The sequence below is a fragment of the Chelonia mydas genome, chromosome 7 (genome assembly GCF_015237465.2).
Source record: "Chelonia mydas isolate rCheMyd1 chromosome 7, rCheMyd1.pri.v2, whole genome shotgun sequence".
Taxonomy (NCBI): domain Eukaryota; kingdom Metazoa; phylum Chordata; order Testudines; family Cheloniidae; genus Chelonia; species Chelonia mydas.
The window spans coordinates 98,574,564-98,594,563 of record NC_057853.1 but is presented as its reverse complement, the minus strand read 5'-3'; the positions used below and the strand labels follow the sequence as shown (position 1 = coordinate 98,594,563).

Genomic DNA, 20,000 nt, shown 5'->3' with positions numbered 1-20,000 from the left:
GGGAATTGTACATGCAGACTGGTTACAGAATCATGCCCAGAAAGATTTGTTGTGGGTTTCTTTTGTTCTTTTTTTTTTAAAGCCTTATATAGTATCACATGATTATATTATATTCCTGGGTCATGTCTCAAATATCCAGTACAAAACCTCCCATAATAATGCAGAGCTTTCCTTTTTGATAGAGGATGGAAAAAAGGAAAATTAATATAAATAGGGAATTTTTTAAAAATTGAATTGGGTAACTAATTGTCAATGAGGAGTAAATTGGAAATTGTTTGACTAAGCAGAATACATGTGAGCAAGCAGACTTTATCAGTAGTCTAGGAACGGTGGATATGTGTTTTGTGAAACAGCTGTTGTATCACAGGCAGTATGCTATATTTAAAAAACAAACAAAAAGTTAGACCTCAGCTATTGGTACTTTTTTCTTTGGCAGCCTTGGACTCTGGCTTTCCTACACAAAGTTTGTGAAGGAGCTATTAGCCGTGGCAGAGGGGACAGAGGGCAGCTGGATTTAGACTGCTTTGCTTTGGCCCCAGTGGTCCAGAAGGGAGATAATAAGAGTTCCAGTACAGTGGATAGAAAAGTGTCTTTGACAGCCAGGTGAGCTGCCTGTTTGCATGCAGTCCCTTGGGTGCTTCAAACTCTCCTTGGAAGAGGAAGAAAGGGAGCAGAGCTGACCTCCAGAGAGAGGAAACGGGCCTGATGGGTTGATTCTCCAGTCCCTTATGTGCTACAGAAGGAGTCCAGAAGGGCAGAATATAGAGTTAGAAACATGACTGAGGTGAAAAGAGGGTTTTTGTTTGCTTTTTTCAAAGCAAACTACCTAGTTATTTAGATCAGAGAATCCTCCCAACACCTGGAAAAGTCAAATAAAGAGTGAGCATTATTTTCTAATTTTCTTAAAAAGTGGAAGCATTTAGTAAGAGGGCAGGAGTGGAAATGCGGGCTCAGACTGATAGTAGCGGATCACTTTGCAAATCAGGGCTCAGAATACCAGATTCTTTATCTGAGAAGAGGAGGGAATCCTCTAAAAATGACACTTTCAGCATGGATGGGGTGCTTCATGCCTCCAAGGTAGACTGTTTAAAGTAAAGCCACAAAGTAAACCCTCTGGCAAATTTAAATGGATGCATCTTTATCCCCTCTTCTGATTAAGAGTTAGTAAACTTACATTGATCCATACTCATGTGTTTCTAATCATCTGTGGATGATGCAGTTGATATGACCCGGCTGTGGGGAAAGTAGAGACCATTTAACAAAGAAAGTCTGTTTTAAGATTGTTACTTTGCTTTCTAGAGATTTTATGTACTGTATGTATTTTAAGGTGGACGGAATGTATCTCATTGACAATGTACTCTATGTTTTGTGCTTTTTTGGAAGCATGTGTATTTGTTTCGTAGTGTCCAAATGTGTGCTTCATGCTTCAAGGAGGTTTAGAAAGCTATGATCCCTGCCCCAGAGAGATTACTGTCTAAATTTTGCATGCAACATAACTGAAAGTGTGAAAAGCAGAGGGAGAAGGACAAGGAAACAGCAGTATGTTCATTTTAGTTATTTAATAAACACAGAAGGCCAAATTCTGTCCATTTGCATTTTCTTTTCAAGACAATGAGACTTGACCATACAAGTACAAAGTGACAAAATATTCTTCTTGTGGGGTGACTGTACAGATCCCACGGGGATCAGTTCTGGATCCATTTCTGTTCAATATGTTCAACGATGTTTTAGATAATGGCAGAGAGAGTACACTTATAAAGTTTGCGGATGATACAAATCTGGGAGGATTGCAAGTACTTTGGAGGATAGAATTAAAATTCAAAATGATCTGGGCAAACTAGGAAATGGTCTGTAGAAAATAGGATGAAATTCAATAAGGACAAATGCTAAGTACTCCGCTTAGGAAGCAACAATTAATTGCACACATACAAAATGAGAAATGACTGCCTTGGAAGGAGTGCTGCAGAAAGAGATCTGGGGGTCATAGTGGATCACAAGCTAAATATGAGTCAACAGTGTAACACTATTGCAAAAAAAGTGAACATCTATTCTGGGATATATTAGCAGGAGTTTTGTAAACAAGACATGAGAAGTAATTCTTCCTCTCTACTCCGCACTGATTAGCACTCAACTAGAATATTGTGTCCAGTTCTGGGCACCACATTTCAGGAAAGATGTGGACAAATTGGAGAAAATCCAGAGAAGAGCAACAAAAATGATTAAAGGTTTAGAAAACATGACCTATGAGGGAAGAATATAAAAACTGGGTTTGTTTAGTCTGGAGAAGAGAAGACTGAAAGGGAACATAAAAGTTTTCAAGTACATAAAAGGTTGTTACGCGGAGGAGGGTAACAAGGTAGTTAAGCACTTTAATAAATTGCCTAGGGAGTTTGTGGAATCCCCATCATTGGGGATTTTTAAGAGCAGGTTATATAAACACCTGTCAGGGATGCTCTAGAAATTCTTAGTCCTGCCATGAGTGCAGAGGCCTGGACTAGAAGACCTGTTGCGGTCCCTTCCAGTCCTACAATTCTGTGATTGCGGTAGGAGGGAGTCCCGGTCAGTTTCCCTTCTCCATCTCCTATTTAAGAGAGAAAAATCATGGCGTGGATTTGAGTAGATGTGGCCTTCATGGAGGCATGACACTCTGTACCTCGGGGGCGTGCCCTGTAACCCCCATGTTCCTCATCTATATATAATTGCTATATTGCATATAAAGCATTCTGTGTGAGTTATCGGGGGAAAGGTTATGATCTGCTGAAAACCCACTGTTCCATCTAAATATGTATATCATTAATGCATATGAAGTTATGATAATGTGTTGTATGTTGTCCCTAAAATATGCTGTGAATTGGGGAATCACCCAGATATTAGAACCCCAGAGACAAAGACAAGGGAGCTAATCAACGCCTGGACTGGTGTCAAACAACAATCACCAGCCATTGTGTCCAGCAGAGGAGTTACAATTCAATGGCTCACTCACAGGAGACACCCCAGGGTATTACTTCACCTTGGGACTCAGCAATGCTCACCAGACATGCCTGGACTTATGTTCTCAAAGCACATGGACTAAGGGTATAAAACAGAACACAGTGGCCCCATGCTTGGCCTTTTTCTCCTCTTCCCCGCCCCCTCCCCATTCCTCCCCCCCACCTATGCTGCAAGCAACAAAGACACTCAGAAGACTGAAGACTCCAACAGAGGAGACTGACCCAGGTTTCAAGGGTACCTGTGTACTGTGAACTGCAAATATCCAGTGGGGTGAAAAAGCTGCTTAATCTAGATGTTGCCCAGCCCAGGGTTGAGAGTTTAGACTGCATGCTTATATTTTATTTTATTTTGGTAATCACTCTGACTTTTTGCCTGTTACTTATAATCACTTAAAATCTATCTTTTGTAATCAATAAACTTGTTTTACTGTTTACCTGTGAGTTTGCCTGAAGTGCTTGGTAAATCTGCTCAGGTTTACAAAGGCTGGTGTACTATATATCCACTTTCTGTTGATGAAGTGGTGAACCAATTAATAAACTTGCATTGGTCAAGAAAGTGTCTTGAGCAGTGCAAGACAATATATTCCAGGTACAAGGCTGGGAGCTGGGGGGATTTGGCTGGTGCCTTTCTCTGAGATTCATGAGTAGCTCTGGGAGCATTCATGCAATCTAGGTGGGTGTGGGGCTCCACGTGCGGTTGTACTGAGTGGTTACAGCACCTGGAGAGGGTTGCTGCTTGCCACTAGCAAGGCATTGTGAGAGACAACCTAGAATAGGGAGTAAAGGAGACACTGTGGTCCCACAGTCCCAGATTGCACCCCACGGGTCCTGTCACAGGAAATACTAAATGATGCCAAAGGGGGACTAGACACCCTGATTTTGTTATATTGAACATAAGTTCCTTTTGGGTTGGCAGGATACCATGTAAGTAAAATGCTTAATTATAGGATGATTTACATGATGTTGCATTTCCTTCAGAGAAGGAGAGAAGCATTTTTCAATTCTATCAGATAGAGTAAGGTATTACACTTGATTATAAAGGCTATCCTCTCTGAATACAATATCACTACTTTCTGGGATTTGCTGTATATGTCATCAATGTGAGTTTACTGTTCATTCATTGTATGGTATAAATAAAGCTGTAGCCCCTTTCCAGGCTAGGTATATTGCTGATTAATTATGTTGTAAGGGGAAGAGGAAGGGAGGTAAAAGAAGGGGTGTCTATCATTCCTTATTATATGATGTCACAAACCTGTCAAGATTAGTGCATTTGTTTTTCTCTGCTTTTGCTGATTTCATAATATAGAAGATCAAATTAGAATATTTAAGTAATTGAGCATGGTGTAGTTGTCATAACATTGAAAAATTTTTCAACTAGGAAAAGGAAGGAGGAAGCCTTAAGTAGATGAGTCATCCATGTATCAAGAAGAAAGCTAATCATATATTTTATTATCAGTATTAAGCAGAAACTAAGAAGACAAGAAGGGAGGAATAAACATAGAACTGGAAGACAGGTAGAAATTCAGGCAAAAGAAGTATAATTTGAGGGGACATTTGAATGAAAATGAGGACACTGTTCACAGGCACAGGGTGGTGGTTCCAAATATATAAGGAACAGCAGAGGATGTGCATCGGAGGAGGAGATGAGAACAGCAATTGAACTGGAAAATTGGGTAGATCAAGCGGGCTAAGTGGGGAATGTGCATAGATAAGATACAGGCAGAGCAGTGTTGTGCAGAGGCTTGAGTCAGGAAGAGGCATTTGAGGTTATGCAAGATTTTCTAAGTGTGTTGAAGGCTTTTTGTTTTAATTTAAAGGAGCAGTAATTGTGGGATTTTATTCTCTTCTTGTCAGACCCTAGTCTATGACAACTTTCTGCCTTAGCGGTGTATATCTTTATCCAAATATTCTCCATTCTGAAAACCAATATATAGGACAGATGAATAATTTCACTGGACATTTTAATGTTTGCTATGTTCAGTTCATTTTTCCATCACTGATTTTCTTTTGCTGTGCCTTATATAAATCCATCTCACGCTACGTTGAATATAAAAACTTAAGTGTATATCAGACATCATAGATAAATACACACATTGCTAGGTAAAGCTGAAGAAAACAAGTGACATTAATCTTCAGTAATTCATAACTATAAACCAGGTTTTGTTTCTCCACTCTAGCAAGTGTAATATATATATATTACACACTGCTACTACTATAGATTTTTTGGAGCTTTGCAAATCAATTACTACTTTTCCTATTTAATATGTGCCTAGACTCATAATACAAAAATACTACTGCTTAATGATAGTCATCCTTCAACTGGATTTTAAACAGCAACAAAAAAGCTGCCACATGGTTTCTTCAGCTAATTTTAGCGTGAACATTCTGTCCAGATTACTTCAAAATAGATTACTTCATACTATTAACACAGACCAAGTAGTTTTTGTAAAAGGTAGAAAGGTTACTAGTAATCTCTCCAGATCCTGTAGAATGTATGTTAAGTATAGTAAACTGATTGTGTCACTGAGTACAGAGAAGGCATTTGACTGCGTAGAGTGGACATTTTGTTTTCACAATACTAGAAAATGTGGCCTAGAGACAAAATGCTTCATACACTCTGTATGGTTCTACAAGTCACACTCCTTATTAATGTAATAAATTACATTTTCTCCTCCATTCAGTTTAACTCCTGGTATATTGTAAAGATGCCCACACTTTCTGCTTCTGTCTGATACACAATTAGAAATCCTGATAGCCCTCAGAGGATCGCTTTACTTCATCAGTAGAATCAAAACATGGAATAAAGAATATAAAACAGCATTTTATGATGATTTAACTTTGTCACACATCCATCCCAGTCACTTCCCATATTGATATTGACATCTGTAGTATGCAAGGTCTTGGAAAAAATTTTGAAGGAGAAGGTAGTTAAGGACATTGAAGTCAATGGTAAATGGGACAAAATACAACATGGTTTTACAAAAGGTAGATCGTGCCAAACCAACCTGATCTCCTTCTTTGAGAAAGTAACAGATTTTTTAGACAAAGGAAACGCAATGGATCTAATTTACCTAGATTTCAGTAAGGCATTTGATACCGTGCCACATGGGGAATTATTCGTTAAATTGGGTATGATGGGGATCAATAGGAAAATTGAAAGGTGGATAAGGAATTGGTTAAAGGGGAGACTACAACGGGTCCTACTGAAAGGGGAACTGTCAGGCTGGAGGGAGGTTACCAGTGGAGGTCCTAAAAGATCGGTTTTGGGACCAATCTTATTTAATCTTTTTATTACTGACCTCGGCACAAAAAGTGGGAGTGTGCTAATAAAGTTTGCGGATGGAAAGTATTGCCAATTTAGAGGACAGGGATATCCTACAGGAGGATCTGGATGACCTTGTAAACTGGAGTAATAGTAATAGGATGAAATTTAATAGTGAGAAGTGTACGGTCATGCATTTAGGGATTAATAACAAGAATTTTAGTTATAAGCTGGGGACGCATCAATTAGAAGTAACGGAGGAGGAGAAGGACCTTGGAGTGTTGGTTGATCATAGGATGACTATGAGCCACCAATGCGATATGGCCGTGAAAAAAACTAATGCGGTCTTGGGATGCATCAGGAGAGGTATTTCCAGTAGGGATAAGGAGGTTTTAGTACCGTTATACAAGGCACTGGTGAGACCTCACCTGGAATACTGTGTGCAGTTCTCGTCTCCCATGTTTAAGAAGGATGAATTCAAACTGGAAGAGGTACAGAGAAGGGCTACTAGGATGATCCGAGGAATGGAAAACTTGTCTTATGAAAGGAGACTCAAGGAGCTTGGCTTGTTTAGTCTAACTAAAAGAAGGTTGAGGGGAGATATGATTCTCTCTGTAAATATATCAGAGGGATAAATACTGGAGAGGAAGAGGAATTATTTAAGCTCAGTACCAGTGTGGACACAAGAACAAATGGATATAAACTGGCCACCAGGAAATTTAGACTAGAAGTTAGATGGAGGTTTCTAACCATCAGAGGAGTGAAGTTTTGGAACAGCCTTCCAAGGGAAGCAGTGGGGGCAAAAGATCTATCTGGCTTTAAGATTAAACTCGATAAGTTTATGGAGGAGATGATATGATGGGATAACATGGTTTTGGTAATTAAATATTCATGGTAAATAGGCCTAATGGCCTGTGATGGGGTATTAGGTGGGGTGGGATCTGAGTTACCCAGGAAAGAATTTTCTGTAGTATCTGGCTGATGAATCTTGCCCATATGCTCAGGGTTTAGCTGATCGCCATATTTGAGGTCGGGAAGGAATTTTCCTCCAGGGCAGATTGGAAGAGGCCCTGGAGGTTTTTCGCCTTCCTCTGTAGCATGGGGCACGGGTCACTTGCTGGAGGATTCTCTGCTCCTTGAAGTCTTTAAACCACGATTTGAGGACTTCAATAGCACAGACATAGGTGAGTGGTTTTTTGCAGGAGTGGTGGGTGAAATTCTGTGGCCTGCGTTGTGCAGGAGGTCAGACTAGATGATCATAACGGTCCCTTTTGACCTAAATATCTATGAATCTATGATAGATCTAATCAATTAAGATCATACTTGGAATATAAAATTAATTTAATAAATCATAGGTTTAGTTTATGGAGGAATAGAATACAAAATGACGTCCCCCTCCACTCTTGCGCACACATCCCCCAAATAGAGCTACACGAAACATAGCTTGGTGACAGCTCAGGATCTGGGACTAGAATTCTACCTGTTTCAAAATGGAGGAAAGTTATGCTGATACATTTTATCTGGTCAGTTTATTTTGTTCTACTCATCATGCACAATCAAGGATTAATGGCTATCCTCTCATGCAGTGTAGTCCACAAATATGGAGATACAGAATATTTTAGTTTAGATTTTTATGTATTAGGCAATCCACATGATTTAATAATCTCAGTCTCACTATAGAAATATGAAATGGAGTGTGGAAGGGCTTATCAAATCAGTCATACATTGGATCAAAAATTGCAAAAGGATGTGACTGTATCAATAACACAAGACACTGCATGCTCACAGAAATAATTGAAACAAACTCTTTTACAGCAAACATCAATCTTCAGCTGACTTAGGTAATTACACTTTCTAGCAGTTTTATACAGTTGACTTTACACCTGCTAAGAGGATAGGTTAATAGAAGAGCCTTGCCACTCTGTTAGGAGCAAAATACTACTGCTGACAGAAGAGCCACAAGAAACTTAAAGGGCAGCAGATCTGGTAGAGTCCCATTATGTGGAGAATTCCAGCCATTACAATCCTGCTCGGGGAACTGTGCTGCCCACACATTGTGCAGAGGGCTGCTCTATATCACTAGTCTCCAAACCCATTGCATAGAAGCTTTGGGGATGGAGTAAGGGCCTGGCCGATTAATCTGATGTGGGAGCATAAGAGGTCCTCCACTCTGATTTAGTTGGGATTGGTCCTGCTCTGGACAGGGGGTTGGACTAGATGACCTCCAGAGGTCCCTTCCAACTCTGATATTCTATGATTCTTTTAAAACCTGTTTGGCTGGGAGGGGGGACTGTACACATGGGTCAAGATTTAGCCCCTGAAAAATTTACCCAAACCAGATCCTACTATCCAACTTCAGAAAACAAACTTGGTGCCTCAGGTTCATCTCATGTTCTCTTTAGCTTCATAAGCTTAATTGACTGGGGAAAAATTCTCTACCCCTGCAAGTCTCAAGTAAATCAGCTTTATGTATGGGAATCTGCAAGGTTGAAATGAGTGGAGTGTTATCCCCAGTGTGGGACTGCCATTCCACAACTGCTACTTTAGTGTTTAAGCTTTAATAGTGGTTATGGTCTATTATGTGTTAGTGGAGGCTTTGGCCAGTTTACCCATTAACCATTTCCCTGCCCCTTCTCAAACAATTCTCAATCCCACATTGGTGGTAATAAGCAGAGGGCCTCTGCAGATTTTCTGTGCCCTCCTTCCCCCACTATTTTTTATTTATTTAATTTATTTATTGGATTTTGCACACCCTTTTGAGAGCAGTTGGAAACAGGTGTTCTCTTGGAAATATTTGCAAGGTGCTTTGAATTCTTCAGGGGGGAAGTTCTATATAAATATAAGACCATATTATTTCACTTTGCGGTATTGAGTTGCAGGAAAGTATTACCAAGTAGTGCTACTGAGAACATAGATTTGCGTATGTAATTGTCAGTACATAAGCAAGAAGGAATTCTTTGTCAATAATTGATTTTTGAGCCTATTTGCATTCTCATATAGCACTTGGCTAGAGTACCATAAACAAACAGACATTATGAACACATAGAACCACAATGATTTTTAAATTAAAAACACTTTGTACAGATTGATTCTTACTCTGACTTAAACTGGAAAATTATGTATGATCCATAACTTTGCATGCTACATCAGAAAACAGGAAATGTTGAGATATGTAGTAAGTGAGCTGTCATATCAAAAATACTATGCAAAGTGTTCATAATGGTAGGGCAGATGAAAATATTAAATGGCCTACTAGACTGACTGAGCATCTAAACAGCCTGCAGTTTCAGAGTATATATCTGCAGTGGAACTAATTATAGTCATTTGCTGGTGACTGAGACTGTAAAATATTATTTCTTTTTACTTCAGCAGGATACTGTCCATTGTAAATGCAGGATTATGGTCAATACAGTGTTCAATACATTTTATGGTAACATGCCAGGTTTTTTTCACCCTAGAAATGGTCAGTGGCACATTACTACTGGCTTATGCTTGCTAATGTTTATTTTTAGCTTGTATTAAAGCTACCAGATTAGGTGAAGAACTGCACTTATGTCTACTGTATCCACCAGCAATGCTAGTTCAGGGAAATATATTTATAATTTCTTACAACAGATGCAAATCTTTGATCTTTTTATATTTTAAAAAAGTACAAAATTATTTGACTCTGTATCTTTGGTACTTCATAACAAAAATTCTGAGAATTTTGAAAGGCTTCTTGCTGTTTCCATCTGTACAAAGCTTATATTAGCTTTATAAATTCAACTATCAACAGACACTGCTGAAGCCTTCCACACTTTGGTTTATTTATATGGCTTCCCTTGAGTCTAAAATATCTGTGTGTATATAAATATGCATGTGTGATAGATAGACAAATACGTATGTTTGTCGTCAGGATTTATTTATTTATTTATTTATTTTGGTAATTCTATCTGGTTTAGCCAATGGGATGGATCAGCTAGAGGGTGATTTTATACAGTAGCACTGGAAACATGGGAATTCATTTTTATAGCACTGAAATTAAGAGCGTTTCTAGACAGTGATGAAGCAGACAGGGTTGATTCCTACAGGTGATTGCCTCTGAGTTTCGAAGAATTTTGTTATAGCAAGCATATGCCATGGACTTCCTATGAACAAAGATTTCTCTCCTGGTGACCCTTGAAGTGGTAGATACATTGTGTCTGCTATAAAGGTGCTAATTCAGCAAAAGCAAAATATAGGGCTCACCAAAGAGAATTAAAACTATGAAACAACAGCAGAAACAGAGCTTGTGATTTTTTAAAATCTGAATTCAGTGATACAATTGAGACATTTTCAAATGAGTGTATAACTCCCATTAACTCAATGGAATTTGTTCATTTAAAAATGTAAGGTAATCTTATTAAAACTTCCTTTACCCCTTAATATAGCTTTTTTTAAAAATAAGGGAAATTGACAATTTTGTGAAAAATATCTTCTTATCTTGTGTACTTGTGGCATTTTGTCTGTGTGCTGTTGGAAACTGTTTTCAAGAATGCAGGTTCTGTTGATGGGAAATAAAATGAATTTCATATTGCAATATCATGCTTTATGTATTAGGCTGAATTACTCATTATGTTCCCATCACTGTTAACAAACATTATAAAACTTACATGTAGCCTGACTCTGCACTCTTTCAGTGTTTTAATCTTATCCTGCCTTTCATGGAATATGTGCCCAGTGGATGACTGTAAATTGTCGTTTTTAGGATTTCCCAAATATTTCTTATACGTAGCTTGAGTTGTTTGTTTAAATTCTAACTGTCTGTGATATGGGCACTATTTAACTTTTTTTAATACATTTGCTTTGGATTTTGTGGTTATAACAAGCAAAATCCTTAGCTTTGATTTCATGTTCTTATTTAAGAAAATACTCAAGCGAAGCTGTCTCAAGTGCTTGGTTTATTTTCCAAATGCATTTGCTGGGTGATGGAACAGATCTTGCCATGTATTGGCAGCATTATGGAGTTAGATTCTTGGCTGAACTCTCTGGAGATCACAAACGATCACACTCGTTCATGGTAAAATAACTAAAAGTAACACATACTGCAGATTAGTTCCAAGGCCACTAGCATTATTTATTTAACAATGAATGAGTATATAACAACTATTAAAAATCTGGCTTTGCTTGCTTAACACAGAGCTGCCATCCAACCTGATTTGGAAGACTATTAAACCTCAAAAAGATATGTTCAAATAAACAGAAGTACGATTATTCCACATTAGAGCTAACATTTTATTTTAAAGTCACCTCTTTGTAGATAGCTAAGAGAGTACAGATGGCCTTAAGCTCACCCAGAGTTTTTAGACTTAAGCAATATTTAAGGTGGAGACTGAAGCCCCAACCTAGATAATTTTGCTTTTGTTTTATGTCAATCATTTTTTACATTTAACATTGTTAAATAGAAATACAAATTACAAATACCTGAATTTAAAATCACCTCTAGCACTCTTTAGAGACACTTAGAGATTAAAAAAAAATATGGACCTTGCCCCAGACAATTTGTGATCTACTTTTTCTGTGGCTATAAGTAACCTTTTGTCTAAATTCCAGGAGAGGGAGTTTGATTTTTGTTCCTCCTCCTATGCAGTTCAACAACCATAGCCCATTTCTTTGAGGATGGAGAATGTACTCTTTTAGATACTAACATACCTCACTGCATTAGGTTTTAATCTCCTTTGATGGCCAAAACTACAGCATCCAAAAATACTACTGTTAGCTTCCTGTTTTCTCTCCGACAGTTTCATTTCTGAACTCTGCCAAATACAATCTCATTTCTTTTTAACATACCTTTTAATAAATACTTCTTTACATTTCTGCCATCCGCATAACTTTATAAATCCTACTTTTATTTTTAGTCTACCGTCACCATAGAAACCTTCTTTGTGACTTAGTGTTTCATATTTGGGCAGAAAGCCATGCTTTCAAACAACCTTTACTTGTTATCAAGCTTACGTAGAATAAGGGAAAAGACAAGATACATTTCATATTCTGATTTATGTATGTAAAAGTTATTTTATAGCATTAACGATAACTCTATATTGCAGAGGCTGTCTTTATATTATATGTGTACACCATGCCTACTTAGCATAATGGTGGTCCTGACTATAGTGATTTTTAGGCACTACTGCAATAGAAATAATAAATTAATAAAATCTGATTAATGATCAGAGTAAATTATACTGTTTATTTTTGGATCACTTGGATGTCATGTCACAACTTTAGAGGTGTATAGTAGTCATTTGGAGTTGGGAGGGATTGCTTTTTCCCAGATACAGTATTATGGAAAGGGTTCAATGTTCATTATACAGCTTTATATAGCAACTGCACTCAAGCCAATATGGTGGTAAGGGAAAAAATACTTCCCAATCCCCCTAAAAAAGGGGCGGCTTTTTTTATAATGTCCGCATAAGGTCTTGACCAGACCTGGTATTTTACCACCTACACAGGAGGAAGGGTGGGCCCCGCTTCAGCCTGCTCCCTGTAAGAGGGAAGCTTCAGGCACAGAGCTACCCTTTTTTAACCCTGCATTCCCAGGCGATGAGTCAGCGACCACACTGACCCTTCTGCAGCAGTTTTCATCTCTTCTACCTACCCCCATCCCTGCCCCAGCCATAAAGCACTGTTCTCTTCATTTGGCCAGCCAGCCAAATTACCACCTCTACCCCACCCCACTTAAAGGTACAGGGCAGTCATTTCATGTGATATTAATGAAGATTGCTTTGGGGTCTTAAGTTGTTAGAGGGTTTTGGAGCAGATCATACTCTTTTTTTGTTAAAAAGAGATGTATAGGCTAGGTGGGTTTTTCTTTTTCCGTATCTGTAAATTCTGTTTCCTAACCTTTGGGGCAAGTGCTACAGCATTATAAATCTAGAGTAACTTCATTGACTTCTCTAGCCATCTGTTTTCTTTACCAGATATCTCTATATTAGCCTTACAAAATCCACCTCCATTCGGCCGTGTAAAAAACATTCACAGAGTGAGTATGAACAGATTCATTTACTTCTACAGGTTCTGTATTTAAAAAAAAATGCTAAGTTTCTAGCCCTAGTTATGAAGATCACTGTAAAAATATGAACCCAGTGTGCTCCGCTGACAATTCAGTAGCAGATAAAGTGTAGAAGCTGTTCCCCTCCAGGAGGCTGAGGTCTGGCCCATTGTTGTTTTGGGGTTGGGTTTTTTGGACTGGGGATAGGTGGGTTTTTTGTTTTTGTTTTCCTGCCAGATTCCATTGTCCCATGGGAAGTGTGTTTTGAGTAAGGGTCCAGGCCTGCTCCCACTGGAATTTCAATGAGGTTCACTGGTTGCAGGATTGAGAAACTCCATACATAGTTGGTACTAGGCTACTAATACTCCACTGAATCTGATTTGACTCTTGCACTTTCTCTGACGCGCTCACCAACTTACCCAAATTCTGTTATTTCACAGATTCCTAGTCAGCTCCAGTTTAGATGCTCCAGGGCAGCAGCTTCCACTATTAATAGGCTACTAGTTTTTATTATACAACAAAATATGCTAAAATTATATTAAAAAAATGTTAGTCAGTGTGAAGCTTCTTTTCAACTATATGTCCTAATGTTTTCAAAACCCCATCTTCAGAAACATACGTTGAATGTAGGAACATTTGGTTGGCTAAGTTCAAAGATAGATGTCTGCGTTATCAGTTTATTCCTTTAGAAGGAAACATGGACAGTTGTTACAACAGGGGATTGGAGGGACCATGGGGATAATTAGAATAAAATCTTATTCAGTTCATGGGAATGTCTAGTGAGAGAGAAGAACAAACACAAGCTGTTATCTATATAAGGCATTCATATTATTAAAAATAGAAAATAAAGTTTGAATAAAAGGTAATCACTTTAATAACAAAAATCACTTTTAGCTCGATTAGAATTAACTTGAAAAATACACTGACAATAGAGAGAGGTCTTTCAATACATTTCCTTTCTGCAGTGAGAACATCCAACAAAATGAAATGTTTTCCTGCTGCAAGAAAACATTTAAATAAATAAAGGCTAGGTTGTCCTCTGCTTTCATAGGCAGAGGTTTGAAAACCTGGTAGATGCAGGGTGGGGCTATAGAAGGTGGGAGGATTGTGGAGAAGACAGTATACCTTCTGTTTCAGGTAATATTAATTTCTTACTCTCACACCCATTTGCCTCAGCTGTTGTTTTTTTAGAGGTACAGACAGTGGTAACCTTGCACAGTCATTGACTCCCTAATTTAAGAGTAAAGCAGGCTTTAAATTCATTGGATTTGGATCCCATTGTAATCTAAAACGGAGCTGAAACTGAGGTCCTCTCAAAAGCAAAACCTAACCTGTTTGTATACTACACTGTGCCTCATATCCCACAAACAGCACACAGTTCTATAAAATGCCTGTATGAGGCTCCATGCTGTAAGGCTATTAAAGTGACTGTTTCTTAGCTGTTGCACTGTTAAAAAAATTAACTTGCAGGTCTAGAGAATCAGCAAAAACACTTCTGTACAGTCAAAGCTGTGGTTCAGTTAACCAGTGCTAATGCTAGTGACTCAGTCTTTTGCTTAGGATGGGGGTGGGGGAATTGGAACACTGTCAGAATCACTGAGAGTCAAACAGGAATTCTTATGCAGTGAGTTCCCAGATTTGATAACCACAAGGAAGGAAGGAGCGTGTTTTTTCTCACTGGGGGGCATAGTTGTTGACCAAAAGAAGAGTGATAAATTTAGATTATTTTGGCATCTGCAGGTCATTACTGGAATTATAGCACCTCGTTGCTAGGTCATAAAGTTACTCTGACAGGTTATGAATACTGAAGCTATTCTAACTATCGTGGCCTACTCCATCATCCTCATTCATTATTGTCAAGAAGATATCCTCTTAGGTAGTCTGGGCATCAAATTAAAAAAAAAGGATAAAAGAAGAAACATTTTTACAGTATTTCTTATTTTAAAAAAAATCATTTTGCGTGATCGGATAAAAGGGAAAATTGTACTGCTGTAGAGGAAAAGTACAATTGATGGTTTTCTAGACATATTATTTATGTTTCAGTTATGCTAAGTAATTTCATTAATTGCTGTGCTTTTAAAGGTAGCCAGATACTTGTTCAAAAAGCAGTCATAGCTCATACAGATGAGAACTCTTGAATATTTTAATTATTGGTTGCACATAGAGTTTATAGCTGTTGCATATGCAGTACAATGTTGTAGATATATATTTTGCTGTAAGTGTTCATACACATAAATCCATTGGTTACTCCATAATACTTAGTAATGTACTTTTTCTTCATGTTTTAGTTACGTGCTCTTCCACCCTGGCAGTGAAGCTAGCATGTGTCAGTTCTTATAAAATAACATCAGAGGAAAATTCTTTAAAACACCAGGGAAAAACAGTTGACTAGAAAAAATAGGTTTTATTGAGGCATACTTAACCAAAATATAAACATATATAAAAATATAGATCACCATTTCCCAGTTTGGGACTGGTCTTTTCTAAGTAATTTTATTAGGCCATGGCAAATAAACAGAGTAAGGTTTAATAGCACAAAAATTAATGACATGGGACCTCCATAGGGGACTGGACATTCAAAATTAATTCTCAATTTGATCTAAAACACTTAAATCTTTAATTAGAAAACAATTAGGTAATGAAAATGAGCTAGTTCCTCTACTGTGATATTGTTTTGTATTGCAAGTTGACCTAGCCTTTAGGGCTGTAACCTTTGTATAACTTATTGATTGGTGTCAGCAATTAGATATTGTATGACATGGACCTTTCTTTTTTAAGTGTCCTTTTTAATCTATCTGAGTAAATTTCACCTCAATGCACAGAGCCTCCACAACGCTCTTTACATAAGTCTTCATGTGGCCACACTTCATGTACAGGTTCTGGGATGAATTACATACTATGGGTTTTCATTAATATGTTAAAATACTACATAATAATGTAGAACTAAGATGAACTGGAGTCTAGATAAACTGGTAGTTGAAAGGTAGTTTCTCTTAGACTTTCTTGAGTAAGTGTTACGTTATTTCTTTGGATGTGTTTCAGAATAAATGAGAAAAAGACAGTGGTAAAAATTAGATCCACCAATACATGCAGGCTGTTCTTCATTTTCCATAACAGAAAAAGTATTTTTTCTGTATTTTAATTCTGAAGTTGCTAGCACTTAAAAACACTTGTTAAGATGTATTTAAAACCTTCGGGTGTATTAATATAGTAAGAGGATATTTCAATACAGAAAAAGGCAAAGTAGCCCATTTTCAGTATGACTTTTTCTTGAATCTGTAGTTGCATCTTGCAGTATTTTTTTCCTTCAAAAATTGATATAACTCCTTGTGACAGGGTCGGGCCAGATGGCTACAGGAGAGTAATAGAAGGCAAATATACTAGTCCCAGGTTAAGTAGGTCCCTTTTCCCTGGGTAAGGTAAGAGAGAAGGTTCCAGAACAATCAGGAAGGAGGGTGTTCGGAGGGAAAAAAAAGGGGGAGCGGGTTTTTTTTTTTTTCACCACAATGGAGGAGGTAGTGCAGGCACTGATGCAAGTCACAGCTGCCCAGCAGGAGGCTACCTGTATCCAGGCAGCTGCCCAACAGGAGGCAGTACGGCTGCAGCAAGAGACTAATCGCCTGCTGATGGACCAGGCTGCTCAAGACCAGGCTATGTTGCAGGAACTGGTAAACCAGGTAAAGGCCCTTACAGAACTGAACCGCGGCCATGATGGGATGCAGATCATGCAGGCCAGCAGTTGGCTGCAGAAAATGACATGGGAGGATGATATAGAGGCATACCTCCTGGCCTTTGAGAGGACAGCCTTGCGGGAGGCTTGGCCCCGAGAACAGTGGTCTGGCATCCTCGCTCCATTCCTGTGTGGGGAGGCCCAGAAGGCCTACTATGATTTGCCTGAGGAGGCTGCAGCAGACTACCCCCAACTGAAAGCAGAGATCCTGGCCAGATCTGGGGTAACGACCGCAGCACGGGCCCAGCGATATCATGAGTGGAGGTACCAGGAAAATAAAACCCCGCGGTCCCAATTATATAACCTCATCCATCTCGCACAGAAGTGGTTACGAACTGAGTCCCGGAGTCCAGAGGAGATACTAGAGGTTCTGGTCATCGACCGGTACATGAGAGGACTACCGCCAGACCTTTGCGCCTGGGTAAGCCAGAACGAACCCTCCACCTATGATGAGGTTGTCACACTGGTAGAAAGGTGAAGGACGGCAAGGGAGCTGACCTGACCAGTTAAGGGAGAAGCACCCCAGGTTAAACTAGCCCTAGAGCTCGGGTGACTGGGCCTCCGGGAGAGTCCAGGTGGAAAAAGAGAGGGGCTGAAGGCCCACCAGAAGCCACCAAGAGTCGGAGCACTGAGTGGGAAGAGGATCGTGATGTTAGACTGCCCAAACCAAGAGACCAGGGAACGCCTAGGGCTCCATACAGATGTTACGCCTGCGGGGAGTGGGGACATTTAGCTGCACACTGTTCCAATGCCGATGAGCCTACGCAGTGTAACCTGGGGAACTGGGCAGACCCATGCTCCCTAATCCACCTTGTGGGGGTCTCACTAACCCCACATATGTACACCAGACCAGTGAAGCTAAATGGGGTAGAGACCACAACACTGGTTGATTCGGGGAGTGCTATCACGCTTGTTTCGGGAAAGCTCATGAAGCGTAGTCAGCTGCTGTGGGCTAAGTGTACGGGGATAACATGCGTCCATGGGACAGTTGGTTATTACCCCACCATCCCAGTAAAAATCAAGATTCAGGGGAACACTACTGAGGTAGCAGCAAGTGTAGTCCCTAAACTCCCATACCTGGTGCTCATAGGGAGGGACTTCCCAGGGTTTGAAGACTTACTCCTGGTAGGGGAATTAGAGAAAGGGGGAAGTCGTGAAAGTAGTGAGGCATCCACAGTAGACTGTCAACCCCCAACCTTCTCTGAAATATCCCCAGATTTGTTCTCCACTCCCAGACAGCGTAAAAAGACGAAAAGGGAAAGAAGGGCAGCTAAGGCCTTGGGAACCCGAATACTTGCCCAAAGCCAGAGGGTCGCTGTCATAGGTAGGCGGACCCGAGCAGTTGAAAAGGAGGCCACTCAGGAGGGAGAAGCACCCAAGACTGACCCACACCCTTATGCCTCTGAACCAGGAGAGGCAACAGAGACTGGCCCCTTAGATCGTGGGCAGATTAGCCTCAGGAGAGGAAATTTTGGACGGGACCAGGCTGAAGACCCAAGGAATGACAACATTAGGAAGGAGGTGACCGAAATAGATGGGGTCCCCGTGGAAGGGAAAACCCAGGGACCAGGACCCTACTTCATAATGAAGAAGAATCTCTTATACCGGGTTGCACCAGTACAGGGGCAGAAGGTACAGCAGATCCTAGTACCTCAAAAACACCAGAATGCTGTATTAAGTCTGGCCCATAGTCATGTTTTTGGGGGGCATTTGGGGGTAGAGAAGACCCTGGCATGGGTCCTGCGCCGATTCTTCTGGCCTGGAGTACATGAAGAAGTACGGAGGTACTGTGTGTCCTGCCCGGAGTGTCAGCTGCACAGTCCCCATCCTCACACGGGCACCACCAGTTGTGACAAAGTTCCTCGTCTACCTTGGTGGGTCTTATGCTTATTGGCAGATTTGCTCACCTTGGAGCTTCACAGCAGCCCTCAGTTTGGCCGTTTTTATGAACCCACAGTCCAGGTCAACTCCTCCTGTGTCTGACCAGGAGTTGGGAGGTTTGGGGGGAACCCGGGCCCGCCCTCTACTCCGGGTTCCAGCCCGGGGCCCTGTGGAATGCAGCTCTTTAGAGTGCCTCCTGGAACAGCTGTGCAACAGCTACAACTCCCTGGGCTACTTCCCCATGGCCTCCTCCCAACACCTTCTTTATCCTCACCGTAGGACCTTCCTCCTGGTGTCTGATAATTCTTGTACTCCTCAGTCCAACAGTATGCGTTCTCACTCTCAGCTCCTATCGCCTCTTGCTCCCAGCTCCTTACCCACAAACTGAAGTGAGCTCCTTTTTAAACCCAGGTGCCCTGATTAGCCTGCCTTAATTGATTCTAGCAGCTTCTTGATTGGCTGCAGGTGTTCTAATCAGCCTGTCTGTCTTAATTCTCTCTAGAAGGTTCCTGATTGTTCTGGAACCTTCCCTGTTACCTTACCCAGGGAAAAGGGACCTACGTAACCTGGGGCTAATATATCTGCCTTCTATTACTCTCCTGTAGCCATCTGTCCCGACCCTATCACATCCTTTAAAATTTTTCTACTAGTTGCTTCTGTAGTCATTTGTGACAGTTCATTCCACATGTTAACCACTCTCTGTGTAAAACAAATTCCGCCTAAGTTTATGTGGTAGCCAGACTTCCTTAAGCTCAAATTCTTGCCCCCTTATTCTTGTGTTTGACATTAGCTTAAATAGCCTTGTAGCATCTACCCTCGCTATTCCCTTCAGAATTGTGCATGCCTCCATAAGATTTCTTTGTAATCACCTCTTTTTCCAAAGAATACAGACATAGTTTCTCTAACCTTTTTATGTAACTGAGATTTTTGAGACCCTGTACCATTCCAGTTGCCTCCCTGCTGTTCCCCTTACATTACTGTACTGCCTTTTTTTATAATCTCATGACCAGAACTGTGTGCTGTATTCCAAACATAGGCTCACTCACTGTTGTAGAATACAAGAATAATACCCTCTGATATCTGTTATCCTTTTTCTGCCTTTGAATTTCATTTACCTTTTTTCAGCTACTT

At 40.0% G+C, this 20,000-nt stretch overlaps 1 protein-coding gene across 6 annotated transcripts in view; it reads left to right on the top strand.

Annotated features, from left to right (window-relative positions):
• Window positions 1-20,000, top strand: part of MGMT (O-6-methylguanine-DNA methyltransferase) — a 295,867-nt gene that overhangs the window by 207,330 nt on the left and 68,537 nt on the right. The gene's annotated exons all lie outside the window — the stretch shown is intronic.